Source organism: Microcebus murinus, chromosome 19 (assembly GCF_040939455.1).
Source record: "Microcebus murinus isolate Inina chromosome 19, M.murinus_Inina_mat1.0, whole genome shotgun sequence".
In the NCBI taxonomy this organism is placed as follows: domain Eukaryota; kingdom Metazoa; phylum Chordata; class Mammalia; order Primates; family Cheirogaleidae; genus Microcebus; species Microcebus murinus.
The window spans coordinates 16,964,246-16,991,873 of NC_134122.1; the positions used below are offsets into that span (position 1 = coordinate 16,964,246).

Below are 27,628 nucleotides of genomic sequence, written 5' to 3' on the forward strand. Positions count from 1 at the left end.
CTGAAGTAGAATGAATGGATGCTTGGTGTCCCCCAACTCCTGAAAAAAAAAAAAAAGAATATTCACCTTCTATGCAAAGTATTATTTAAATGATTGTTATAAAGGGCAATATGGCTTCATCATCTAACACTCTAATCACTAGAGCTGGTTAAGCTGATCTTCGATCTCCTTTCATATCTCATACTCTCCTGGAATTACACTAACCTGATTAAAGAAAGCAGAAGAACGATTTTTCACAATTGTATAAAAATATTCAGTAGAACATTTTGAGGGCACGTAGAGACCTCTCAAACAAGTCATAAATCCATTCAGACCTGAATTCACCTGACTCCACCACGTCCAACATATCTTCATCTAGAAAAAGATTTTTTTTTTTTAATTTGGCCAAGTAATCCATAGTTCTAAACAACTGGCTAAAGTCCGTGTGACACTCTCTCTGATGCCTTCTGACTAGAGTCCCTCACAAAAAAGCTGGTTTGCTCTTCAGGAAGCCAAGCCAACCATGAAACACAACCCTTTTGGTTCATAATGCCTTAAAGTTTGTCAGCCTAGCATCAGCCAGTTTGGAGTTCCTAGACACCCCAAAACTCCAACTCCTGTACATTAGAAATCAGGACACAAAAGGAGGATGTCAGTTGCACAAAGCTGGTCACAGCAACACAATCCTACAGGGGACTCACTCTGAACATGTCCAACTACAGGGCCTGGCCAGGAAAACACTGTGTGACCCAAAAGGAAAAGCCTCAAAAATAACATGTATGGGGTTGAACCATATGAAACTGCTATTTCTGTAGGCCAATAATATGCAAATATCAACAATTGTATATGGTCACAAGTGTCTATGTTAGGGCAGCAGCAGTTTTCAAAGTGTGGTCCACAGACTCCTGGGACGTCCCAAAGACCCTTTCAAGAGGAACACGAAGTAAAAATAATTTTTGTAATACTACTAAAATGTTAATTTGTCTTTTTCATCATGCTGACGTTTACACTGCAAGTGCAAAAGCAATGGGGGATCAAATTATACTAGGCTGGATTCATTCCTTTATTCCAACTAAAACAACATATTGCAGCACATTTGAATGCAGGAGCAGATAGGAGGAACCAGGTATCTTTCATTAAGCCGGGGCATTAAAGAGATTTGCAAAAGTGCTAAACAGTGCCCTTCTTCCCACTGATACTTTTGGGAAATGTCAACATGTCATGGCTTTATTATTGTTACAAATGTAATGAATTAAGAAATATTTTTCAAGTGTAAATTTTAATTTCTCCTATGGAACGTAGCAATAGCTATAATCCACATAAACAAAAACTCTCTGGGGTCTTCAATCATTTTTAAACGTGCAAAAGATTCCTGAGACTAAAAACTCTGAGATCTCCTGTATTAGGACGATCTATGGAGAAACACACATGAAATGAAGTGTTAAGGATATTGGCAAGAAAGCGGCTGAAACGATGATCAGCAGAACCTTGACCCGAGGAGCAGAGAAGGTTGGCGTGGAAGGAAAGGAAGGACGGGAAGATTAGAGAAAGGGGGTGGGGGAGGGGAGGGCAGGGCCCGGGTTTCCTGTGGTCACTTGGGTGGAGCCAGAGGCCCAAAGCTGCAGGTGGGCTGTCTGAATTTCTAACGGGAAGGTCGGACCTAGAGGGATTGACAGCGATCAGGGAGTGACCTTAGAGGGGGGTGGCTGAGACCGAGGGAAGGAGAAGGTCACTCCGAAAGAAATCGGGGGTCAACTATTCATAATTCAGAGGTCAGGGTGCGGCGAAAGAACATTCCTGGGGAAGTCACCTGCATAGCCGCCCCCATCCAAAATTCCCAGGGACGCGGTGCTCGCGGGGGTGCGGATGCGATGCGGGCGCGGTTGCCCAGGGGTGTGCGAAGTGTCTCGCGGAGGAGCGGGACGGGTACGCGCGCCGGGTGGGGCGGAATGCTCACCTACGTGGCCCGCCGTGCGTGGCGGGGGACGCGGGGGACAGCGTGCCTGTGCGGGACGCGCGGACGGGGGTGTGTGCGGGCATGTTTGCGGCGCTGTGGGCGGGGCGGGAGTCCCGATGGGCGGAGGGAGACGGGCGTGCGTGCGCGCGGCGGGAGTGCGGCCCGCGGCGTCGGGGGGCGGATGGGGGCGCCCGTCTGCAAGCTCCGCCCGCGGGCTCCCCCGGGGCTTCCCCGCCCCCGGCCTGCTCCCTCCCCCGCCGTCGGCCGCGCTCGCCGGCTGTCGCCGAGCCGCCGCCACTCGCCGCCGCCTCCCAGCGCGGCCGCCGCCTCCGCCGCAGTCGCCGCGCAGCCCAGCCGTCCCCGGTCGTCGCCCGAGCAGGTACGACGGCGGCCCCGGCCCGTCTGGTCCCCCCGCCCCGGGCGCGCGCTCGCCTGTCCCGGCCTCAGTTTCCCACCGGGGGGCGCTTGGGTGCCCGGCCCGGGGACTGAGCCGGTGGGGGGCGCGGGCGGGGCTGTCGGGTGAGGGAAGCCCCGGTGTGCGGGCGCCGGCTGGGGCTCGGGTCCGCGAGGGTCGGGGCTGGCGGAGAGGGCTCGCGCCGAGGGGCGGGCTGAGATGTGGTTTGAGAGGTGACAGCCGCGAACTTGAGCCCGCGATCGACGCCCCGGGCGCCGCGGAGCAGAGCGCTTTACTGGAATGAGTAAGCGACCGGACCCCACCCACGCCGCATCCGGTGAGGTGGGCTCTCCTGGCGTCCCCACTTTACAGAGGAGAAAACTGAGGGTGAGAGAGAGGACGAAGCTTCCCTAGGTCCCAGTGACAAGATGCTGAGCCCAGATTTGAACCCAGGGAGTCTGACCGCCCCCCCCCCCAGCCTGCCTCTGTCAGCCCGCCTCCTCTGAGGAGCAGGAGTTTTTGCTCCAAGCGTCCCCTTTAGGGCGGTGCTGGGGAGGAGGTCGGACACGAAGCCCTGCAGTCTGTCCGCCTGAGGACTGCAGCGCTGAGTTTATGTCGTGCCCTTAGGTGTGCTGGGGGGGAGAATGTCGTGTCGCTTAGGTGTGCTGGGGGCGGGTGGGGGGAGGGGGAGAATGTCGTGTCGCTTAGGTGTGCTGGGGGGGAGTAGGGGACACCAAGGTGTGGGGTACAGAGTGAAGTCCTTACCCCTCTAGCGTGGACGGAGAAACTGAGGCTGAGTTTAGGGAGGAAGCGGCTGAGGTTGTCCCATCCACAAGAGGCACAGCAGCTCCCCACCCCTCCTCCTCCACAACCAAGGCTGGCAATTGTCCCTGGCGCCCCGCCCTCGGGGAGTCCCTGGAGGACCTGTCTGAACATTCCCAGCGGCTGTGTATCCCTGTGGCCATGACACCCCTGAGCCTGCCTGCCCACCCAACTGTGTAACTCCCGGAGCAGTATACAGATCCACTCTCCCTCCTCTACTGCCTTCCAACCCCTGCCCCCCAGCTCCCGAAAGGTAATTGGGGGTGTTCCTTCTAGTCCTTTCCCTACACCTGTACAGTCGTATGCACGTGGCCATAGAAAATATGTAAAATATTTAGCAATGTTGTGGGCAGATAGTGGATAGAAATGCTGTGATCCATTTATATCATTCTGCATCTTGCTATATATCAAGTTATCATTTCTTTGGGAGTTATTCACGTTGCTGCATGTAAATCCAGCTTATTTATTTAAACCGTGGCATAGTTGTCCACCCTGGGTATGCCTACTGATGAGCATCGAGGTGACAGAAATGTTTGGACTGGTTTTTATTTCAGCTTCTTCTACAAACTGATATCCCTGGGTTAAGTTCAATTTCCTGTTCTTTGTCCTAAAACACACACACACACACACACCCCTCTATTCTGTCTGTCTGTGGCCAAGGACAACACCACACATGCTCCCTCCAGCTGCAGTCTCCACTGAGCCCTGTGGGCTCTGCCTGTCCTGTGTGCAGAGGTCCCGTGGTGGGCCAGCTCCAGGGCTTCTCTCTAGATGCCCCCAAGGCCACCCCTGTCCTCCAGTATGAGGCGGAAGGACTTAGGAACCAAAGTCTGACAGAGTGGAGTGACCAGCGTCCTGTTTGTGTACCACAAACTTTCCAGGCCCGGGTTGTGGCCATAAGGAGAGAGCGTTTGCCCTGGAATTCATGACAGAACCATCACAAGTTTGGTAGAATGCCCTGATGACAGTCAGGGGGATGAAACGCCAGAATCAGAGATGCTTGCGTTACAATCGCAACTTCAGCACTGCCTAGCGCGGGAAGTTCCCTTCCCTTCTCTGAGACACAGTTTTCTCATCCGCGAAAGAGACGTGATGATAATGGCAACATCTCCAAACTGTTGAGTAATGCAAACACACGGGGTGATGCAAACAAAACACCTAGGGCATCGTCAGCACCAGTAAGCAGAAAGTCTTGTCCTGGACAGGGGAGACCCACAGATGGCCCTGGGGTGGGATGATGCGGAGAGCCACCATTTGGGACTTCGTTCATGTCCCGAATGCAAGCCAGAAAGTACTAAGCACCAAGTGGGAGCTGAAATGAGATTTCTGAGTGTTGAGAGTCAAGCCCAGCTCACCGTGGAGTCTAAAAGTGTCACAGAAGGCCAGGTGCAGTGGCTCACGCCTGTAATCCTAGCACTCTGGGAGGCCAAGGTGGGCAGATTGCAGGAGGTCAGGAGTTTGAAACCAGCCTGAGCGAGAGCGAGACCTCGTCTCTACTATAAATAGAAAGAAATTAATTGGCCAACTAATATATATAGAAAAAATTAGACAGGCATGGTGGCGCATGCCTGTAGTCCCAGCTACTCAGGAGGCTGAGGCAGGAGGATCGCTTGAGCCCAGGAGTTTGAGGTTGCTGTGAGCTAGGCTGACGCCACGGCACTCACTCTAGCCTGGGCAACAAAGCGAGACTCTGTCTCAAAAAAAAAAGAAAGTAAAATAAAATAAAAGTGTCACAGCACTTACAAAGCGCTTGCCGTGTACCTGGTCGTGAGCTGGGACACAAAAATGAAGTGAGCTGAGGTGCCCGCCTTTGGAATACAAGAGACAGCAGAAGTCACGAAGAGGGCCTGCAGGTAGCTTTTGTGAAGCCCGTGCTCCTTTTTAACATTTTAGATTATTCTCAAGATTTTTAAAAATGGGAGATGTCATGTAAAACTTCATATTTCTGGATCCTCTTGAGAAATCAGAAAAGTTGGTGACCGGAGGCCCAATATTCAGCTGCCCCTTTAGATGGGGCAGGCACCCCGCATGCAGGCCACCACAGTCCCCACCTGGCTGAGCCCTCAGTCACTAACAGCGGGATAGTGTCAAAGTGAACAACACACACCCCACCGCCGGTCTCTGCCTCCTAGCTGAGCCACCGATTTGTTGAATGGTTTCAGGCAAAATGTTGAGCATTTTTGTGACTCCATTTCCTTACGTGTAAAATGGGGATGTGTGAAACCCTCAAAGGGTTATTTTTAGGCATTAGATGAGGCAATGCACATCAACCCCTCAGAACAGTGCCTGGGTCACAGTTAACACTAGCTGAATATTGGTGATGCTGTTGCTGATTATGGTGGTATTAACTGCCCGCTTGATCCCTGTAACGGTGCATTTGTGCTCCAAATCATACTCTGTATAAAATGCTGTGGAAGCATGGTGGGGGGGGGGGGAGGAACATAACACTTTGAACCCCTTCTCTAAATAAGATGCTGCAATCCTAGATACATTTTCTGCCTAAGGACAGGAAGGGAACAACATTTCAAGGAAAGATACAAAGAGGAGGGGACTTCTAAGATGGGTTTTAAAGGATGCATAGGAGTTCTTCTGGAGCAGTGGGGTAAGAAAGGCATTCTACACAGAGGAAACAACCTTTACAAAAGCCCAGAGGCGTGACCAAGTAAAGTATGTTTAGGAAGTGATGTAGTCTGATGTCACTTTGCAATAAGGCGAGTAGGAAGAACGGCAGGAAGATGAGTCTGGGGTGACAGAAAAGGAACGTGAGGCCATGATGGGGCTCGAAGCAGAAATAAGGGTGAGCATTCCTGAGTGACTACCGTGCTCAGGTGCTCTTATAATCACCACCCTTGCAATTGCCCAGCAATCAGGTTTTGTGATCTCCATTTCGCCGGTGAGGGAGACAGAGGCATAGGAAAGGCAAGCCACTTGTCCCGGATCTCACAGTGGGTCAGTGGTGGAGCTCGGGCCAGACGCCAGGTCTGTCTGGTCTAAAGCCCGTGCGCCCTCTCTGAGCCTTGGTCTTCTCATTGTAAAGTGGGAATAGTACTACTGAAACCTGCTGTCCAGTTGCGTTGGGTTAGATGAGAGAGTGAATGCACAGGACCGGCACATAGCAACTGCTGTTGTTATTTGGACTGGATTGAGTTCCTCCAGCCCAAACTCACACCCCGACCTAGCCTCAGATGGGGGAGCTCAGGGAGGGAGTGACCCAGGCCAGTGGGTCTCAGAGTATAGTCCTCCGACCAGCAGCATGGAGCACCGCTGCCTGGAGCACTGTCAGAAATGCAGATTCTTGGCCAGGTTGGTAGTTCACGCCTGTAATTCTAGCACTCTGGGAGGCCAAGCCAGGAGGATCCCTTGAGGCCAGGAGTTCAAGACCAGCCTGAGTGAGACGCCCCGTTCTACAAAAAATCGAAAAATTAACTGGGCGTTAGTGGTGCGTGCCTGTAGTCCCAGCTACTCGGGAGGCTGAAGCAGGAGGATCGCTTGAGCCCAGGAGTTTGAGGTTGCAGTGAACTACAATGACACCACTGCACGGTAGCCTGGGTGACAGAGCAATACTCTGTCTAAAAACAAAACAAAAAAAATACCCTCCTAGTGATTCGGTATCACAAGACAAAGGCACGACGACGTCCCTCTCAGCCCTGGCGCCACGAAGGACCATATCTTTCCAGAGAGGGAAGTTACTGAGGGGCCTAGTGGATGGAATTCCTGGGATAATCGCTCTCCTTCCTAGTCTTACAGCTTCCAGTCTGCCCACCTTGAGGGCCTGGGGCGAAATTTGACTGTTAGAGGCGCTGTTTCCAGGTGAGGCATGCCCCAGGCAGCTGGGGACCTGCCCCGACCCCACCAGCACCTACAGAAAGCCTGTTCTCAGAGCCCCCCTGTGCTTGTGCGCCTGCATGGGGTCTCCTCTGGCCCCCAAGAGAATGTGTCCAGGCCTAGGTCCTGAGCAGTGGGAAATGAGCCCATGGCCGTGCAACAGGACCATTGCAGGGTCCCCAGGTCAGGTGACAAGGCGGTAAACCCAGGTGGGGGATGGTCATGTCCTGCTGAGAACCACCAATCAGGAAGCAGGCCCCCTCCCCCTCTGCACACCCTCTTGGGAACACTAAGTCTCAGTAAGGAGGCAGGACTGGCTAAAGTGAGGAAGCCCAGGCCTTGCCTTAAAGATTACCGGGTCTTTAAGTGAATATGTTCTGAATGACCAAAAACCAAAACCAAAACCAAAAACCCCATAAACCCAGACATTCCAAACTAGTAAAAATATTTGCCACTGTTATGACAAAGAGTTGATTTCATGGATCAAGAGCTCTTGCAAATCAAAGTAGGGGCTTCGATCACAAAAGGACAAATATTATATGGTGCCACTTATATGAGGGACCTAGAATAGGCCAATTCAGAGACAGAAAGTAGAACAGAGGTTACCAGGGGCTGGAGGAGGGGAAAGGAGGGTTGTTGCTTCATGGGTAGGAAGTTTCATTGTGTTTGGCATGACTAAGAAGTTCTGGAAATGGATAGTGGTGATGATTGAGCGACATTGTGAATGTTCTTAATGCCACTGAATTGTATGCTTACAAATGGCTAGAATGATAAATTTTATGTTGTATGCTTATGCTACAATAAAACAATTTAGGGATGAATCAAAAAAATAACAAATAGGGCTTTGACATCAGATTGGTTGGATCTAGCTCCTGGTTCTACCATGACTCAGTGGTATGTACTTAATCAAGTGGCTCTTTAAGCCTCAGTTTTTTTTTTTCCATCTGCAAAATGGGGGCTGTCAAAGAGTGCTGACCACAAGGGTTAAATTACTTTATCTATACACAGGGCTCTCTCTGCATGCCTGAAGCTATTGTAAGAGGTCAGGATTAGGAGTGTACACAGGCTGGAATCAGCAACTGAACCAAATACTAAGACCAGCAAGTACCTAGGGAGTTTGTAAAAGCATCAAGTCTAGGTTTTTATATCACTTTGTATTTACAAAATTATAAACAAATTATGTTTCCATAACGTAAATTGCAAAATGTAGATTCAAACAAAATCTTCTTCCCTGATAGGGATATGTAAAAGATGCAACAATTCATTACCTTGCTAACCTACAGATATTTGAATCCTGGCTCAGCTACTTATTAGCTGTGTGACCTCAGGCAAGTTACTTACTCTCTCTGTGCTTCAATTTTCTGGTCTTTAAAGTGGAGATGATAAGAATTCTTACCTCGTTAGGGATGTTATGAAGACTAAATGTGTAAAATCCTTCTAATAGTGCCCAACACAGAGAAATAAATGTATGCTAAGTAAATAAACTTGAAATAAACCTGGAAAGTCTTAGCATTTTTGTTTTTAAAAGGAGAATTTATTTTCTTACATGAAGGAAACAGTGTCCTAGCCAAAATGTAGTCAGGTGGCTGAGCTGAACCTGGAGGAATTCCCTGGGGTGGTTTGCTAGGAGGTGGCTTGGGGTGCCCTGCTGATGAAGGTGGGGTTGTAAGACACTGAGGCTCAGAGAGGTTCAGAGACCTGCCAAGGGGCCATGCAGCAATATGGGAGCCCGAGTTCAACTCCAGCTTTCTCCTCCCACGTGCCTCCCTGACTGCGAAGGTCTTGAGGATTGGGGGGCTAGTGGCCCCTTGGTAAATTCGCATGGCCCTTTCCTTGCAGACCTCCAGGACAAATCCGGGTAGCCTTGTTTCTCCTCCGAGTGCTGGGGAGCTCATTCCCAAGCCGAGGTCTGGAAGGAGGCCTAAGATCTGGGAAGTCTAGTGCACCCTCTCTCAGGAGCTTCTCCTGCTTGGACTCAACCGAGGACCTTAAGCAGGGACTGGATCGCAACCTCCTCAAACTAGCTTCTGCCCACCCGGCAGCTGATTCTTGAAATTCGTGGAGGTTGTTGACTCTCTGATTTAGCTGAAGGCTTTGACTCCTGGTCGAAAGGCACCACTCCCCACCTTACCCCCGCCCCAGGAGGGATCACCTTTGTCCCTTCTCGGGGACAAAGTTTGCACCCCAGTGAGAAGGAGCTGGATAGAGGCTTGCCAGGGTGGGTTTGGCTAGTGGGAGAGACACAGGAACCTCTGGGGGCTGAGGCTGTGGACTTCAAGGCAGCACTTGAAACATGGTTTTAGGGATTGGGAGGAAATGTGGAATGTTTAGAAACATGCATGGCACATGGTAGGCACTCATTAATGGGGCTGGGGGTGGGGGTGGAAAGGAGATAGGGAAGAGAGGGAGATTAAGGGAGAGATCAAAGCCACAAGAGACAGCCAGGAGCCTGTCCAGGGCAGAGACCCCTGCACGCAGCGCCCACCTTCCCTCCCTGGTTGCACGGGGTGAGCTGGGGGGCAGAAGCAGGCCTTAGGGAGGAGGACAATTTCATCATGCCACTCCCCGGGAGGCAGGGTCTTTGCCCACCCCGAAGGGCCCAGGGGAGTCCTAGTCACCCCAGGCTGCTTGGGTAGCCGATTCCTGTCCTTCGAGTATTAAGTCCAAGGTTTAGGTATTAAGCGCTACCAGGCTTCTTAATTCCACCCCAGACAGGCAGCTAGTGTAATGGTTAAGAGTTTGTGAGTCAGACAGGCTGGAGTTGGGGCTCAGCAACCTCTGAGTCCCTGACCCTCACCTGCCCACGGGATACTAGGTATCCAGTGGCCGCCTGACTCGGGTCACTGGCTGCACGCTGGTTACTGCTGTGATCAACGCCAGATGCGGGTCACTGGCTGCACGCTGGTTACTGCTGTGATCAACGCCAGATGCGTTGCTCATTTCTCGCTGTTCTCACCCTGCTTGGAGAAGGGATGAGGGTGGGGCAGTGGGGTAGGGGGGTGGGGGTGGAGAGGCCTGGGCTGAAAAGCCACAAACACCTTTATCTGGAGAATTCAGGGAAAGTTGAAAGATCGGAATCAGGGCCTGAGTGTGTATGTCAGGGAGGGCTGATGTCCACGTGGGCAGACTTGCTGGCTGTTGGAACGGGGCCTACCTGGGCCCCGCCCCTCCCAGCCCTCTTGGCACAGGTGACAGAGAGTGGCCAGCCCGGCCAAAGGATGATGGGCACGCCGGGCAGACCCCCTCCCCACCTGCCCCCGGAAGGCAGAACCAGGGGGGGCAGGGGTCTGGAGGGAGGCTGGGCATTTGGTGGAAGAGAAAAGGTGCCTTTCCCCCCCCCAATACAAAGCACTTTCTCTTTGCAATTCATTCATTCATTCAAAAAATATTTAGGGAGTGTTTCCTGAGTGCTAGAACGATAGTTCATAGGAATCTAAACATCTAGAAAGCAAGGTTTTGCGTGTTTTGTTTGCTGCTGTCGCCCAGCTCCTAGTAGGTGCTTGATGAATGTTAATTGAATGAATGAATGATGGTGGATGCGGTCTAGCATTGGGCTGGATGCTGAAATTACGGTGGTGAGCAAACCCACAGACTCAGCCCCCAGACACCTGGGACCCCCGTCTCCCGATCCTCTCCCTAGTGTCACCCCGATCCTGAATCCCCAACGGAGCTGTGTTCCTGGTGGATCTTATGATCGAGTTGGCTAAACCCCACCCTAAGATCCCTCTGGAAAGAATCTCACTCACTCGAGGGGGTGTGGCCACCTTGTCCAGGCACCCTGTTGTTTTGTTTACCTTTTACATGGGGATGAACTAGCCTCTGTGAATCTTCCAGCACAAGTTGCCAAATAAATGCTAGTGGGCCCTACAGTCATAATAATACAGACAGGCAGCATTTTTTAAGGACAGACTACATGCCGGGCATGTGCAATATTTCACTGAAATCTCTCAGCAACCACAGGTGCAATTATCATCCCTGTTTGACAGAAGAAGAAACTGAACTCTCTTCCTGTATGATTTTCTTGTGTCCTTACAACAGTCCAGTGCAACGGATGATGTAATTGTCTGCATTTTGCAGATAAGAAAACAGGTTCAGAGAGGTTAAGTAACTTGCTCCAGGTCACACAGAGCTAGCAAATGGTGGATTCAAGCCCAAGCAGTTTGACTGCAGAATCCATTTGGTTCACCCCACTTCCTGGTGTCATCTGAGAGGCGAGTATAGAGGAGGAGCGGAATTTTTTTTTTCTCTGCGACATGGCTCTCGAAGGCTTTGGTTCACCTGCAGCCAAGTGTAAGGTTTCGGCTTTTCACTCTGCCGGGAATCACCCTGGGTCACCGTGGGGGTGAAGATCCTAATCTCCTGTGACAAAGAGCTCCGGCCAGCGCCCGGCTGTGATTCTCAGCACCTTGCCTTGGAGGCACCGTGTTCTCGGCCTCCAAATCTCCCTGGAGGCCTGGCCTCCTCCCACCAGGTGGCCTTCTGGGCAGCCCAGGAAGCCCGCGAAAGCTGGGCCTGCTTTCCGTGGTCTCAGTTACTCTGCCAGCCCCGTCCTGGCACCAGGCGGGGACGTGTGGTTGGCAGGAAATGGAGACATAACAGGAAACAGGGGCAAGGGAGGAAAATGTCACCCTTCTTTCTCTTTCTCGTCTCTGATTCATGCCTTTCACCCCGTGTCTGGGGAGGACAGTGTTTGGTGAATAAGCTCCAGTGCGGTGGAACCCACTCTGGAGGTCAAGGGCGGGGGGAGCCCAGGTGACCCGGCGGTTACAGGCCACTTACTGCGGGACAGGCCCGGAGAGCAATGATCTGCCTGGGTCCCCTCATTTACCCTGCACACAGTAACCCCATCAAGTGAGTCCATCATCACCGTCACCGTCCCCATCACACGGCCCCCGTGCCACCATCCCCACCGGCATTTTGGCCACCCACATGGCGTCCCAGACCCAAGGCCCAGCCCACAGATAGGGAAGCAGACTCTGAGAACATGAAGCACTTGTCCCCTAGAAACATGGTATTAAGAGCTGGACGAGGTGGCTCATACCTGTAATCCCAGTGCTTTGGGAGGCTGAAGCAGAAGGATCACTGGAGGCCAGGAGTTCGAGGCTGCAGTGAGCTGTGATTTCGCCACTGTACTCCAGCCTGGGCAAGAGAATGAGACCCTGTCTCTAAAAAACAAAGAAAGAAAGATGTTTAAGAATGTGGGCCCATAAGCTTAGACATGAAATCTTTAAAAAGAAAAAAAAAAAAAAAAAAAAGAATGTGGGCCCTAAAGCCCGAAAGACCCAAATTTGATTCCTAGCTCTGTCGCTTTCCAGCTGTGTGACTTCGGGCAATCGAGCTAACCTCTCTGAGCCTCAGAGGCGTCATCTATAAAACGGGTGATCTCAGTTCCCGCCTCACAGGGCTGTGGTGAGGGACACATGCGCTAATGCCTGCGAAGCCCTGGCACGGGGCCTGGCTCAAATCATAAAAGCAAAACAAACACAGGAACACGTTCTGGCGAGGGAACAGCTCGGGGCATCTGGTTGGGAGTTCCCAGCAGGCCTGGATTGCAAGAAATAGGTGTCACCCAGCGTGGGAACAGGACCGGAGAGACCACTCCAGGGCCCTTCTTTCTTCGCGAGCAGCCGGGGTGTGGAGGGGCGGGAGGGCAGCTTTTGCCTGGAGCAGAGCTGAGAGTTCAGAGCCGGAGCTGCGATCAGTCTAGTCTGGGAAAGATCAGGAAACAGGAATGCTTTTCCAGGCTGGGTGGAGGAGGTCCCAACGTCCTGCTCCTGACCCAAAGAGACCCTCCCCATGCACAACGGCATTTCCGTCTTGGTCCTTCTCCCTTTTTGATGATTTGCTTCTGAACAGCAGTAGAAGTCAGCACCCAAAGTCAATGCCATGCCAGGGAGCCCTGAAGGTCTTGCCTCCAGCCTCCAGAACTGCCACGAACAGCTGGGGTGGGAGAGTAGGGGCTGTGTGCTTCGCAACTCCAGAGTTGTCATTGTCATTCACACAAACTACATTATGAATGATGCCCCCTAGAGCTGTGAGTTGTATGGTGCCCAACCTGCACAACCGTATAGGGCTGCTCTGCCAGCTTCTTTCTTCCTGGAGAGGGTGCAGAACTGTCGTGGGTGCCCCGGCTCCAGCTGCAGCTCAAGGCAGAGAAAGGTTGAGTGGCTTCTAGATGTCAATCAAGACACAGAGAGCCCAGTTTTGCTGCTTATGGCTTGTCCTGGAGAAGATTGTGCTGGGCATTGTGGTGACCGGTGATGGTGGTGGATTAGCGGTTGTCCTTTCTATAGATTATCAGGAGACAGTATAGCAAAGTGGTGCTGAGAGCAGGCTCTTGAGTCAGACAGACATGGTTTCAATCTTGCTGTCACTGAGTGACTTTGGGCAAATCACTTGACCTCTCTGTGCTTCTGTTTGCTCAACTAAAAAATGGATATATGCTGGTCACACATGAGTATATATACATGTACTAGCTCTCTCTGTCTTGCAGAGCTGCCACGAGAAGGAAACGGGATGGTGTGGGTAACGCAGTAACCACGGTGCCAGCTGCACTGTCAACAGTCACTACATGTTAAGGGTCAATGAAATTACCGGGCAGCGAGGTGAGGCTCAGGGTCACCTATTGGAAAGCAGCTCCCGAAATCCCGCCAGGGTGACGGAGGATGTGGGACCCAGCCTGAAGTCTTTGGCCCAGAGCCAGATGGAGTCAATATTTAATCGGGCCTTGTCAATAGAGCCTTTTCGTAATCAAGTGCTACTGAGATTTCTGAGGCTGCGTAGGGGCAGCTGCGCGGGCAAACGCCGGGAAAGAGACAGCGGCCGGCGATCTGGGCCCCCAGTGCCCCCAAGTCATTTTGTAGCCCAGGGGTCTGCAAACTATAGCCAGAGGGCCAGGTTTTCGTGCAGCCTGTGAGCTGAGCATGGTTTTGACACGGTTGGAAAAAAAAAATCAAGAGAAAAATAATATTTCACGACAACATGCAAATTATGTGAAATTCCAAATGCACTGTTCGTACATAAAGTGGTGTTGACACACAGCCGCGCTCAGTTACGTATTATCTGTGACGGCTTCCCCGCTGCAGTGGCAGCACTGAGTGGCCGTGCCAGAGTCCGGACGGTGCACGAGGCCTAAGATACGACTGTCTGGCCCTTTGCTGAAGGGTTTGCCGGCGCTAGCCCTAGCTCAGTGGTTCCCAAACTCTGCTGCTGCATGATCCAATCACCTAGGGAACTTTTTAAAAGCTTGAAGCTCAGCTCACGGCCCAGACTAAGTAAGTAAATCAGAACACCTGGGTGGGAGCCGGGCATCAGTGTTTTTTAAAGATCTGCAGGTGACTCCGTTATACAACCGAGTCTGGGAGCCTCCACTGCAGCCCTTCTGGAGTCTCTGCGATGTGCCTCTGGCCAAGCACAGCTGTGACAAGTCCCTCTCATAGCTCAGAAAGCTTGCCCAGAGTTTAAGGCATCTTTCTCACCCCAAGACCCATGGGCAGGACTGCAAGCTAGTGCCCCAAAGACCTTATTTTGTGTGACCCACAGGGTCATTTTTACATTGGGAAATTTCACTGTGCTATCCGGGTCTCCAGATTCTCTTGAATAATAGGAAGCGCTAGCCATCCTCAGCCCGTGTTTCCAAATGGCAATCATCGGCTAGGTCTGACTTGGCTTCATGTATTTGCTACCCCAGGTTGGCCCCTGCAAGCATCTGAATTTGAGGCCTCACTTAATAGAAAGGAACAGCAGTAACATGCACACGAGTCACTTGGGGTCTTAAGATGCAGATTCTAACTCAGTACATCTCGTGGGACCTGAGTTTTATGTCACTAACAAGATGCTGCTGCTGGTACTGCTGGTCCTGGTGTCATATTTGGAGGAGTAAGGCGGTGGGACAGTGGTTCTCAAACTGTGGCGTGGCCCAGAATCTCCTGGAAGGCTGATAAGCCCAGACTGCTTGTTAAAACCCGGGAGTTTCTGATTCAGGAGGCCTGTGGTGGGGCCGTTCTGGCAAGTTCCCAGGTGACGCTGCTATAGGCAGTCTGGGGACCAGACTTCGAGAACCACTGCTCTGAGCTCTGCACTGACCCTGTTGACTCTCACCTGGGGCAGGGGTGCCCCGAGGCCCCCCAGATGGCAGGACTTTCATTCTCCCTGAGGACAGACTCCTTGACACCCAGCTCTCAACGAGAGAATCAGGTCTTGGTTGGCTTGTTCAGCCACCTGTCTCTCTGACCAGACCCAAGTGGTTTCCTCTAGTTCAGACTCACAATTTAAAGACATAATTGGAGCCCAGAGACAGCAGAAGTTTTTGTATGTTCCTTGCAAACCTCTTCCCCATTCCAAGGGGTTCTGATCTGTGCAGTTTATAGCAAAGGCTCCCTCCAAGGAGGTGTCACGTTGGATACCACAGGGGCCCTGCTCAAATAGATTTTAGCCCAGATATGGGGTCTTGCTGGGCCCACAGGGGTGGGAGGGGAGAAGCCACACCCCACAGACGGCTGCCGCTGCTGCAGCTTCAGAGACCTGGGCAGGGCCCTCTCACGGGTCAGGCTGGGCCCAGAGCCACCCGCCACAACTGCCTTGAACAAGAATGACCACCCAGGCCCCAACCGGTTCCCCAGAGTCCTTGAACTTGAGAGGACTGGCAACCGGATCTGGATGGGTGAGCTTAAGGAGATTGGAGATTGTGGATTACTGGAGTCTCTTCCTGGACCCTTGCGAGCAGGGGCTGGCTGCTTCCCTGGGGCTCCCTATTGCTCTGGAAGCCAGAGCCCCTCTGGCTTGCGTGTGGGGGCAGGCTGAACCCTAGCCCGTGGGTGGGGGTGTGTGCAGGGCCGGTGTCTGCTGTCCATCCCAGGCAGGGCTGTCAGGTGCCACATGCTAGCAGGGCCACGGCGAGGCAGGTGTATGGGGAAGCTGGGACAGCCCCGTGCAAACGCTGGCCCTCCACTCACCAGCGCAGTGACCTTGGGCAGCCATCCGTGCTGCAGAAGCAATGGTTCCTCCTGGGACTGACTCAACGATGAAATGAGATGCTGTGTGTGAAGTGCCGTGACGGTTCCTGGCACGTGTTAAGTGCCCAGCAAACGGTGGCTGCTTTTATCAGCATGATATTGGACGTTGATTATGATCATTTAGTCGCATAAAACTTCCCTGACACAGCCTTCCTCCCCACTGCTTTGCAGCCTTGCCGACACAGTTGTTTGCTTATACTCAAAAGAAACATCTATTTGGCACCAACTGCATTCATTCTGATATTCAACCAATATTTAAGTGTCTACTGTATGCCAGCCATTGCTCTAGGTCAGTGTGCTGTCCAATAGAAATATAACACAAGCCACAAAGTCAAGCCATATAAGCAATTTAAAATTTTTTACTAGCCACATCTTAAAAAGCAAACACACACTGCTGAATTTGACTGGCTTAAAAAATGTAAAAATAAGCAGATAAAATTAATTTTAATAATCTATCTCATGAAACTCATATCTACAATATTATCACTCAGCATACAATCAATATCAGATTTCGAGGGGACTCAATTCAGCCCATAACAGAGCTCTACGTGGCAGGTGGATGGAGGGAGACCATCACCCCCCACCCCACCTCGCCCCTGCACACACAAGCGGTGGCATTCAGAATGTTCAGGGGAAGGCACCTTCCAATGGCAAAGGCACCTTTCAATGGCAAAACAACCTCCATCCAAAAACAACCCTTGAGACCATACCGGGTGCACAGTGGCTGGGTGTCAACCCTGCCCACCAGCCCTAAAGTCCACACGTTCATTGAGCACCTACTGTGTGCAAAGCTCCAAGCTCAAGCATGGGGAAATCTGTCCAGAAAGCTCCCCACCCAATAGGATAATCAAGAAGGGGACATAAATAACCATGCTATGGAGCCAGATGGGAAAAGTGAAATGGGAGAAGGGGTGGTGGTCCGAAAACATTATGGGGCTATGGAGGAGGGCAGATGACTTCCAATCCTTGAGGACTTCTTGGAGGGGGAGGCATTAGAGCTGGGCCTGGGAAAGCATAGGGGATCTGTGGGGGAAAGGCGCCCCAGGACAGAGAACCAGCGTGAAGGAAAGCGTGGTGGTGGGAAATCCCAGCGTACCGTGGGATTTGGGGTGTGGCCAGGTGGGTAAGGGAAGCAAAAGAGCAGCTGCTGGCAGGTACTGATGTCTGTCTGTGCCGGACACTGTGGTAGGCGCTCCCTATTGGCGATTTAATCTTCGTACCCAACCCAGTGAAGCCGGTACTTTTTCCCTCTCATTTTACAGATGGAGAAACCGGGGCACAGAGAGGGCAAGCAAATTCCACAAGGTCACTCAGTGAATTAGTGGCAGACATGGGATTCAAACCCAAGTTCTTAACCACCACCCCATGGTGAAGGGAAGTATAGACACATAGGGCTGGGCCAGGTTGTGAGGTGTCTTGAACACCAGCTAAGGGTTTGGCCTTTATTCTGCAGACACCAGGAAGCATCGAAAGTTTCTGACAGGACCGTGACACGGTGACAGCTAAGCCTCTGGTAAGTGCAGGCCAAAAACTAAATCTTTCATTGATCCAGCTGGGAAACTCCCCTTCCAGAACCTTCCTTTTTAAGGCAGCCTTGCAAATAAGTATGTATACTTAGCAGCCACTCACACGTTTTTATCTCTGCTTCTCCCTCGTAATTATAGTAGCCAGCATCTATTCAACAGAATGACAGGTGTTTCGCGCACATTATCTCATTTTAATCCTCACTGAAACCAAACCAAAATAAAATAAAAACCCAGGGAGGGAGGAACTAGTGCTGGCCCCATTTACAGATGAGACAACTGAGGCTTGGAGAAGTGATGTGATTTTGCCGAGGTCACCTAGCCAGTAAGAGATGGGGTGAAGACCTCACCCATGTCTGTCTGACTCCAAAGCTCACGTTTTTAATCACAACAGAGTCATTCCTGTTGCCCACTGACACTCTAGGGCTGTCCCTCAAAATATTATCAGATCGACCTCACTTTGCTGACTACAGCCAGGGACACTGCATTTTATTCCCAGTGGAACAACCACCTCCCTCTTCTACTCTACCCATGCCATGAATGGGCGCCATGCACACACACACACACACACACACACACACACACACACACACACACACACACACACACACACCCCTCTGCTATCTTCCAGGTCTTGGCAGACACCATCCGAGCTGCCTCCAGCCTCGGCAGGCAGGGAGGGAGGGAGCAAAGGAAACTGACCACATTCTTCCTCGCTAGCTGTCAACACGCACCACCCACGCCGGGCAGGTGGCCACTTCCAGCTGGGTAAAGGCAGGGCCATGGGCTTAGGTGCTCACTATTGGCACCCCCAAGTCATCTGTCCTGTAGGATACGATGACATGGCTCCTGGCATGAGGCCTGGTGGGCGAGGTGTTTTCCCATGTAATTGTGATCGTACAGGATAAAGCCTGGTGTCGCTGAGTAGTCGGGCAATAAGGAAAGCAAACACGGCACTAAGACTCTGTCAACAAGGGTTTGGAAGACAGAGGCCGTCCAGGAAACGCAAGTTCTGGTGCAGCCACCTCCTCTGAAATCCATCGCTGGCTCCCCTTGTCCCCGAGAGAACAGGAGAGATCCTCCCCAGAAATCGTAGAAAGAACCGTCAGGCTGCTGGAAGCCCGAGGCAGGTTTTCCTGGTCCATTGAACACCTCTCCCTTCTGGTTTCTTTTTGAATTTTTTTAAAAAAAACTATAAAAGTAACAGAAATTTTTGGAAAACAGGTACAAGTATTAGAACACAAGCTGAAGTGTGCCTCGAATCTTAACTTCTTTTTACAAAGCCCTGTTCTGCCAAAGAGTAGAAATTTAGCTCCGCCAATCCAACATCTCCCCCGCCCCGTTCCCCAGACTTGCATCTAAATTCCAGGAAGCTTAACTTTTTTTAAAGTCTCTATTTGCTGCTGTTCTACAAACATTTCTCATCTCATCTTTTTCAAGTAGCATTCTATCATAAGCTTTTTTTCCATTTTGCTATAAAAAAAGTATTTTCACTTATTTTTTATGATACAAGCAATATATTCATTGTAAGAACATTACAAAACACAAGTAAAACAATTATTAATAATATAATAATATTTTAATAAATAACCTGAGAGCCTGCAACCCAGATATAATAACTATAAACGTTCTGATTAAATGGCATTTGAATGTTTTTCCTATGCATAGACACATATAAATTCACAGATTTCTCCTTTCCTTTCCTTTCCTTTCCTTTCCTGTCTTGTCCTGTCCTGTCCTGTCCTGTCCTGTCCTGTCCTGTCTTGCTTAGTTGTCCAGGCTAGAGTGAGTGCCGTGGCGTCAGCCTAGCTCACAGCAACCTCAAACTCCTGGGCTCAAGCGATCCTGCTGCCTCAGCCTCCCGAGTAGCTGGGACTCAGGCATGCGCCACCATGCCCAGCTAATTTTTTCTATATGTATTAGTTGGCCAATTAATTTCTTTCTATTTATAGTAGAGACGGGGTCTCGCTCTTGCTCAGGCTGGTTTCAAACTCCTGACCTTGAGCGATCCACCTGCCTCAGCCTCCCAGAGTGCTAGGATAACAGGTGTGAGCCACCGCGCCCAGCCCACAGGTTTCTTTTAAACAAAAGTAATTAACTATTCTTCCTAACGGCTCCCCAATATTGCATTTTGTGCCCGTATTATGGTTTGTCCAATCCTTCTGCTCTTGTATATTCAAGGTTTCTTGCCATGAGGATCTGTGTCTATGCAGAGAAGCCAGGCAGAGGAGTTGGGATCACCTCTCAAACCCAACTGTGGCTCCCGGCCACCAGGTGAACAAAGAAATGACAAACCAGGTGCATTCTGGTCTCATGACAAGACGGGTCCTCCAAGGCTCAGCCTGCTGGCCTAAGGCCAGATATATGCTTGTTTCTCTTTTAAAAGGACATTTAAAAAGAAAAAATAAGTGAGAAAGGCCTTTCTCTTGGCTGTGGCCACATCTGCCGTCTTTGAGTTTGGGGTCTGCTGGGTTGGCAAGGCCTAAGTCAGGCTATTTCTGGGAGAGAGACCTATATAATCCTAGACGCAGCAGTGGAGAAACCTACAGAACAGGTTTTGTAAGGAAGCCACCAGGCATGGCGGCTGGGGCTGAGGGGTCAGTGGGCGAGTTTTCTTTGAGTCACAAGTGGTAGAGTGTTTAATCCGGTGAGTTTACAAGACAAGGAAGGATCTTTGCTGAATCTGTCTCTCTGTGCAGAGTGGCACGTGGAGATGGCTTTTAGATAGTGCACAGACAATTATTTTTCATCTCATTAGCGATTATTTATGTTGAGGTATATTAGAAAACATATATAATTAGTAACATCAAACCTGTGATTTTGCAGACATTCTTGCTTAGGACAAAACTAAAGTAAGTATTTAAGTAAAAACAAGAGGGAGTCAACTTAAAGAAAGATAATGAGTAAATGATAGTATAATTGGTTCCCATATGCGGCCCAGATCAAGACGGTGGTATTCAAAGTCAGCCCTTGTACGTGAAGCACTTGGTCCCCGGGAATAGAAAAACAGCCGGCAATCTTTAGCTCCAATCCTTGACTAGCCTTTGTCTTCAGAGACAGCTTCTCAGAGCTTCCTAAGTCTTCCAGTGTGATCTGAACTCAAGAACCCAGAAGGTACTAGAACCACACAGTTAGCACAGACTTATCATCTGAGTTCCCAAACTCCGGAAGTTGGTCTGGTCAATTTTGAACATGGAAGTCCTGTCCTGTGACATTTTGGCAAATGCCTCCGAATTGTGGGCGGTGGTTTCGCCATCCATGCTATAACTTGAGCCTTCATTTTTAAAGTGAGATACTTAAGTGGATCTGTGTATTTGAGATTTTCTTTAGACTTTAGACTATTATGTTGCCAGAAGAAGTCATCCAAGTGATCTCCCAGCAATTGTTGGGCATGCTGTTTATGTATGTGTGAGTCTCTAAAAAAATAATGGCTCTGGGCTTTTGACTCTAAGCCTTTGGCTGGAGCTGGGGAAAGTGACGCAGGAAGCGAGTGTCACCTTGTCATCAGGAGGGAGGTCCCAAAGTTTAAGGAAAATGCAAACTGATGTTCCTCAGAATTATGGTCATTTTCTTTTGTGACCTTTGTAATTTCCACTATTAAAAAAATGAATTCCCATTATATTTCACACTGTTAGGTGCTGTTGTGCTGTTGTAATTATGAAAGAAAATGTTCTTTTTTGGAACTACATATGGGAGGATCTAGGGGTGAAATAACATGGGGATTATTTAACAGGGAGTTTGCTTTAAAAAAGGGAGAGAAGAAGAGAGGAAGGAGGAAGAAGAGAAAGGAAAGTAGGAAGAAATGGAGTAGAGCTAGATGAAGCAACTGTGGACAATGAATACATGTGGAGTTATTTTTGTATATGTTGGGAAAACTACAATAGAAGGTAGGACATTTTTTTTTTTAAGTTTTCAAAAATTTAGAATCAAAGTTTTGTTCCCAATTTGGTACTTGGATGAGAAATTTATGAAAGACTATACCTGTTTGGTAAGTCAGGAAAAACTTATAATTGCATTGTTTTTCAACTCCACCACCCCCACCCTCACGATACATCTTGGCACCAACCAAGTGACAGGCCACACGGGCCACACCATGCGATTTTTTGACAGGGCCCTGACATTTGCACCTGGAGGCCACACCTGTACCCTATCAAACATTAAAATTCACCCTCATGGTGCACTAGGAAGCATTTACATATCACCACCCAAGAGCTGAGCTGCATTTGTGCTGGAGGTTGCAGACATTTAGTTAACTGCTCTGTTCACTTGAAAGGCTGCAGTTCTTTTTATCTTTGGGAGAGAATTTTTTTTTCATCTGCATAGGCCCTTGAAACAATAAAAGCTAATAAGAGCTGATGCACACACCACAATGTGAACTAGACATGGCTCTAAGCACCCGGGGAGGTAGGTTTAATATGGTCCCCATTATGCAGATGAGGAAACAGAGGCACAGAGACAGCACATAGCGTGCCCAAAGTTGCACAGCACACCAGCATTCACACTCAAAGCTTGGCTCCAGCGCCCCATCCCATACCTGCTCTCCCATGAGGGGAAGCATCACCAGCAAGGCTGTCCCATGAACTGTATCTTTATTGCATCTTATTCCATGCTGGGGGAAATTCGCCCCCACACTCCAGCCAAGCGAAGGGAAACTTTCTTATTTTGAAAATATGGCCCAGCTCAGACAACCATTATTGACTGCGGCTGCAGGCAGAAGCTGATGTCTGGCAGGGCCGCCCCTGCCACCCACGTGGCGCCTTTAAGTGAGTTAGGAAAAGTTACCCTTCTGTGTGTCTGCAACCCCTGGGGGACCCACGACTGGCCAAGTGGAGCAGGGGCGGGACTTCCGCTCCTGTCCCCATCCTCCCACCTGGACGGGCCCAGCCTGAACAACCGCCTGGTTCCCTTGACGGTCAGAGAGGAAAGCAGGTGCCGGCAGCTGCTCTTGAGGCCGCAGAGGCTCTGCCCATGCTACGACCAAGAGCCTTGGCCCATCTCGGGGGGTTGACAGTACCAGGCTGCGACAGGTGCGGGCCTTTGACCAAACAGGAAGGAGACTGCAGGGGGTGCTGAAGGGCGTTTCCCACAGGGCCCCTGTTTTGGCTCCTGTGACCTGCTTCCCCTGCGGGACCAGAGGGGCAGGGGCACACGGTGTGCTGAGCTTGAGAGGTGGGCGGGTCAAGGCTCCCTCGGAGCTGCTGCGGGAGAGGGCGCTAACCTGGGTTACGGCCTCGCACCTGGAGACCAGACAACGTTTCCCAGGACGCTGGTACATGCTCCACAAGGTGTGGCCAGTGTCCTTTCCCTGGTAGACTGCAGTGGCATCATCAGAGCTCACCCCAACCTCAAACTCCTGGGCTCAAGCGATCCTCCTGCCTCGGCCTCCTGAGTAGCTGGGACTACAGGCATGTGACACCATGCCCGGCTAATTTTTTTGTGGGTATATATATATTTTTTAGTTGGTCAATTAATTTCTTTCTATTTTTTGAGTAGAGACAGGGTCTCGCTCTTGCTCAGGCTGGTCTCGAACTCCTGAGCTTGAGCGATCCACCTGCCTCGGCCTCCCAGACTGCTAGGATTATAGGTGTGAGCCACCACGCCCGGCCTTTTTAAATTTTTTTTATTTTTTGAGACACAGTCTCACTCTGTTGCCCAGGCTAGAATGCTGTGGTGTCAGCCTAGCTCACAGCAACCTCAAACTTCTGGGCTCAAGCCATCCTCCTGCCTCAGCCTCCCAGGTAGCTGGGACTACAGGCATGCACCACCACGCCCAGCTGATTTCTCTATTTTTGGTAGACAGGGTCTCACTTTTGTTCACTTTGTTCTCAAACTCCTGACCTCAAGCGATCCTCCCGCCGCGACCTCCCAGAGTGCTAGGATCCCAGGTGTGCACCACGGCGCCCGGCCAAGTGGGCAGTGTTCTTTACCACCTCCCAGCAGCTTTCATCTGAGCTCTTATCTGATACTCACCATTACTCATCTTCCATTCCAGGACCAGCCGGACGGGCACAGCGGGGCTGCATTGAGCAGGCAGGAGGGCAGGGTTGGGGTGAAGATAGCAGCAGGCCTCTGCCCCGTGGGGTGGCACGTGGCCCAGCCCTCATGCTGGCTTCTGTCAGGGTCACTACCTTCCTTCCCAGCCCTCCTGAGTCACGTTCGGCCCCTGTCACTTTGGCCTAACCAGCCCCCTTCTTTTCCCAACACCCGAGTTACAAAGTCCATGTCATAATCGGCCTCTGCAGGAAGGATGGTTTCGTTTTGCTTGGGGACGAAGAGAAAGTGTTGCCACCTGAGTCATCCGCAGGATGTCCTGGGATTTAAAGAGGCACAGGGAGGAGAGTACACAGGGTGGGGTCCCCCTGCCCCCAGCTTGTTGCAACTGGCCTTTTATAGGAAATACACACCACAGTCCTCGGCCTGCTGTGCCAAAATACCGTAAGCTGGGTGGCTTATAAGCAGCACCCATTTATTCCATGCGGTTCTGGAGCTGGGCAAGTCCAAGATCAAGGTGCCGGCAGATTCGGAGTCTGGTGAGGGCCCACTTGCTGGGTCACAGCTGGCACCTTGCTGTGTCCTCACCCAATGGAAGGGCGAGGGGGCTTTTCCTGGCCACTTTTATCAGGGCATCAATCCCACTCATGAAGCCTCTGCCCTTGTGACCTAATCACCCACAAGGCCAAAGTCAGCAACGCAGATGTGCTTTTTTTTTTTTTTTGAGTCTCACTTTGTTGCCCAGGCTAGAGTGAGTGCCGTGGCGTCAGCCTAGCTCACAGCAACCTCAAACTCCTGGGCTCAAGCGATCCTGCTGCCTCAGCCTCCCGAGTAGCTGGGACTACAGGCATGCGCCACCATGCCCAGCTAATTTTTTTTACATACATATCAGTTGGCCAATTAATTTCTTTCTATTTATAGTAGAGACGGGGTCTCTCTCTTGCTCAGGCTGGTTTCGAACTCCTGACCTCGAGCAATCCACCCGCCTCGGCCTCCCAGAGTGCTAGGATTACAGGCGTGCTTTTGATCTCCCTGCAACCCCACAGACAGGCAACGGCTGGGCCAGGGCCTCTCTCCCGTGATGCTGACCTCCAGCCTGGTGGTCTCCCTGCACGTGGGACAAGCGTACCGAGGGGCGTGGGCGGTGGTGAGCATCCACAGGCTCCACGCACACGGCTGGTGCCGGACGGGCCAGGGTAGGCGCACTGTTTGCAGGAGTCGTCTGGGGTAGGACTCATTCCCACAGGAAGTGAAGTCTGGGTAGCCCCTTCTCCTGCTGGCCATTTTCCCATGAATGGCAGTCCCAGAAACCCTGGGCTGACACCCAGGGTCATTGTGAATAATTCTGTGCTTTCCATAAAATGTTAATAACAATAATAATTTTTCAAAAAATAATAATAACTACCATTTACCAAGATGCACTATGTGACAGGCACTGTGCAAAGTGCTTCCCACGTAGTATGTCACTGACCACCACCTAGAAGGCACAGGTAGTATTGTGCCCATTTTGCAGACGAGACAATTAAGACTCGGAGAGGCCAACCTATTTGTGTCATGAGTTGAGCCCCTTCCTTAGAGAGACAGCAGAACAGGCCCCTAACTGGGGTCTCCCTGTCAACTCCTGCACCATCTGCCCTGGGATAGGAACGTCAGTCACCTCCGAGCCCTTAACACCATGGGGCACGCTTGTCTGTGCTGTGGGTGAGAATAACTCATTACCCGTTGAGAGTGCTCCCTGCCTCGGAAAACGAAAGTGTGACTCTGCTACGTAGTGAAAAGGTGTGACAGCCACCAACGTGCCCCCATGGGGTGCAAGGCAACATCCCCCAGACACCACCCCAGCGTGGGGGGCAGTGACCCCAAGAGACATCTCCACATGGCACTGGAGTGTGGCCACCACCTCTACAATACCAGAGAGGAGAGTGACTCGGCCGTGACCCTCCAGAGAGCTCTTAGGTGACATCGGCATGACATTGCTGCAAATGCTCAGCATTTCAGGTCTGGCAGGGGCGTTGAAGCGCTTCTGAACCGGTGCTTTCCAGCCTCGGTTGCCTCACGGTGCACGGGGAGTGAGCACATCTGGCTCGTGCCCTGTGGGAAGGAGAGAGGGCGGCCGAGGGGGTGGCCGACGGGGCGGAGGAGCTCCAGCCGCCCAGAGTGTCAACGCCTCAGCTCGCCTGACGCACTCAGGCACACCTGTCAGGACCGAGTTCCTCCCGCCTTTCCCCGCAGCCGCTGCCCTGCCTCTCTTCGTGTCCACGGCCCTCCTGGGGCAGCTGTTCCTCCCCCATCCACCCCCGGCAACCTGTTCATGCTGGGAGGTCAAGCCGATTCCTGTCTGAGTGCCTCACAGTGTTTCAGTGAGCATCCCCAAGCCGTGCGTGTGCACGCGCACACATGCACACGAGAAGCGCACCTGTGGGATCTTGGACTGTCACATTGTCAACGTAATAGAGATTGCCAAATTGCTCTCCGAGTGATTGCACCGACCTAAACCCCATCAGCACGTGAAGATGTTCTCCCCAAACTCGGCTGATCCTTCGCATTACAAAACGTTTCAATCTTTGCAAATCTAATGACCGCCATTCAGATGTTTCTGGCCCAACTTCGATCATCCTGAATTCAAAAATTCTTTTAATTCTTTCTTTTCTTAGTTCTTTCAGTTTATTTTTATTCAGCGGCCAGTTACTAGACATAGATTTTAAAATTTAATTGCTCTTTTTTAAATTATTATTTTAGCGTGTTATGGGGGTACAAGTGTTAAGGTTACTTATATTGCCCATGGCCCCTCTCCCCTTGAGTAAGAGCTTCAAGCGTGTCCATCCCCCAAACGTTGCACATCTTACTCGTTGTGGTTGTATATACCCATCCCCTCCTCCCCCCTCCCACCCTCCCGACACCCGATTAATGTTACTCCTATATGTCCACTTAGGTGTTGATCCGTTAATACCAATTTGCTAATTGCTCCTTTTAATATTTTTTTTTCTGGGGAGCTATTTCTTTACTGTTTTGTTCACTGATGGATGCTGGTCGGCTAGAACAGTGTGGAGCATGCAGTGAATGTTTGATAAATATTTTCTAGTTGAATAAATACATAGATTAAACATTGATATGGTTCAAAATTCAAAAGGTGCAGAAGGAGTAACTAACTTTTTAAAAATCTTCTTCTCTCTCTGTCGCCCCAGCCACCCAGCTCCCCTCTTAAAAGCAACTCATAAAAGCAACCACTGTCTCATGTAATCTCTCCGAGACAGACTAAACAGACACAAGTGAATATCTCTGTACTTCTATAGTCCTTTTTTTTTTTACACAAATGCATGCAAACTTTATATACTGCTCTGCTTTCTTTTCTCTCACCTAACTATATACCTTGACCACATTCTCTATCTCTGATCAGCTCAAATAAGACCGCTGTGTCTCCCCTCCCAGAGGACTGTGGAGGAAGCCACCTTTTCCTGTGACTCCACCAATCACACTGAGTTTGGCTTTAAGGGAGGACCCCTTAGGGAACCACAGCCGTGGCTGAAGGAGGTACACACGTGCACACGTAGGAGGCGGCCAGCCCATTGCCACACTTCAGATTTCCCCAACGCCCACCAGAACAGGTGCAAGAGATCAGGAGTCCCATTCAAGCAAGTTGGTGAGAGGTGGCTGGAAGCCAGGTGACCTGGTTTCTATTTCCAGACCTGCCTTTGACTCACCATGACCGCGGGTAAGTCCCCCTGCACTCTAGTTACCTTCTCTGTGAAATGGACGTCGTTATGCCTACGCCGACTCACTTAAAAGGATGGCATGAAGATATAGGAGGAAAAGATCGTATGTCCTTGGACCAGCGTGTGCTTCAGAAAAGACAATTAATAGGAAATTTCCTAAAGGGTGATAAGCAAGATGATTTTTTTTTTTTTTTGAGACAGAGTCTTGCTCTGTTGCCTGGGCTAGAGTGCAGTAGCTTCATCATAGCTCACAGCAACCTCAAACTCCTGGGCTTAAGCAATCCTCCTGTCTCAGCCTCCCAAGTAGCTGGGACTCCAAGCCCGTGCTAACTTTTTTTCTACTTTTTGTAGAGAGGGGGTCTCACTATTGCCGAGGTTGGTCTCAAACTCCTGGCCTTAAGCAATCCTCC

The 27,628-nt window shown here is 50.9% G+C and overlaps 1 protein-coding gene across 3 annotated transcripts in view; it reads left to right on the forward strand.

The window, feature by feature from the left end:
- The first annotated feature begins 2,154 nt into the window (after positions 1-2,154).
- SCNN1B (sodium channel epithelial 1 subunit beta) overlaps positions 2,155-27,628 on the forward strand; it is a 53,058-nt gene continuing 27,584 nt past the window's right edge. For 2 of the 3 annotated variants that reach the window (XM_075995176.1, XM_012780202.2), the window contains exons 1-2: positions 2,211-2,315; positions 17,445-17,504. The gene's annotated coding sequence lies outside the window, so the exon portion shown is untranslated. Of the gene's footprint in view, positions 2,316-17,444; positions 17,505-27,628 lie in introns of all 3 variants that reach the window. The other variant, XM_012780203.3, reaches the window with a different exon arrangement.